Below are 1,074 nucleotides of genomic sequence, written 5' to 3'. Positions count from 1 at the left end.
CCATCTTAAAGGTGGACTCCGGTCCATGTTTATGACTTGCCAATGTGATTTCAGCGTAATTGTCCACTTGCAGAGTTATTTAATCATTAACTGGTGTGAAATAACAACACAGCTCTACATCCACTATACTGTCGACTTATCACTTTGAATAACAGCAGTTTTTTCCCCCCTGATTTAACCCTTAACGTCTGACATGAACGCTGTCTGCAAATCAGCAGCTAAAGAAAAAGTCTCAGCTGTGATATGACATAAACATGGATGTGAACACCTCAAACTGAGTCCATTAACAAACTAAAGCAGACACTACAAAAGCCAAACCTAAGAGTTAAAACATGCTATATAACCCCCAACGTCCTGAAGTAAGCTGGCAGCAATATTCACACGTTACAGGTTAAACGCTGACTTTCTAAAATGTTACTTGCTTACTTGAGCTGTCAGATAATGGCTCAGCCTCCCACCAGGACAGTCAGCTGTGACAGAGGCTAGCCCGCTAGCTTTAGCTCAGCTCCGGTGGTTTCTGGCTTTACAGCCGTCGAGCTGACGGTGACGTTAATTAGCGTCACAAGACAATTTGTTGCACTTTGTATGTCAGACTATCAAGGGCCCGAGCCGACAGCTAATGCTACAGCTAGTGTTGTCAGCGACGGTTACACGTAGACTGGCTAACGCTAGCAGGCTAGCTCCACAACAGCTCAAACAGGACACAAACTCCGGAAGGCTAAGCGACCTCCGGACTTCAAGCCGCCGCCGTACCTGTCGTGTGAAGCACGGCGGCCGGTGTTTCTCCTCTTCACCATCACAGGAACGCTGGAGGGACCAGGAGGAAGACAACAGGACACAAACCAGCAGGTAGCACCGGTACACCGACCATCATGCACTGCCAGAGGAGGGGCAGCGGCGGGGCTTTCTTCTGCGCTGCTTCGACTTTCAGCGTAAAGCTCGCTGCTGCCACCTGCTGGCCACCAGATGTATTCATCCCCTTCCATCAAAGAAAAGTCAGTCAAATAACTAGAAAAAAGTAATAATACATTTTTTTTTTTTTAAATTGCTCAATTATAATTTAGTGAAATAAGA

At 46.5% G+C, this 1,074-nt stretch overlaps 1 protein-coding gene across 1 annotated transcript in view; it reads right to left on the bottom strand.

The window, feature by feature from the left end:
• vps54 (VPS54 subunit of GARP complex) overlaps positions 1-873 on the bottom strand; it is a 20,303-nt gene extending 19,430 nt beyond the window's left edge. The window contains exon 1 of the mRNA XM_008301793.1: positions 754-873. The gene's annotated coding sequence lies outside the window, so the exon portion shown is untranslated. The remainder of the gene's footprint in view (positions 1-753) is intronic.
• Positions 874-1,074: the final 201 nt, after the last annotated feature.

This window comes from Stegastes partitus, unplaced genomic scaffold (genome assembly GCF_000690725.1).
Source record: "Stegastes partitus isolate 25-593 unplaced genomic scaffold, Stegastes_partitus-1.0.2 Scaffold1715, whole genome shotgun sequence".
Taxonomy (NCBI): Eukaryota; Metazoa; Chordata; class Actinopteri; family Pomacentridae; genus Stegastes; species Stegastes partitus.
The sequence above is the reverse complement of the archived record's forward strand: the minus strand, read 5'-3'. Positions and strand labels throughout refer to the sequence as shown.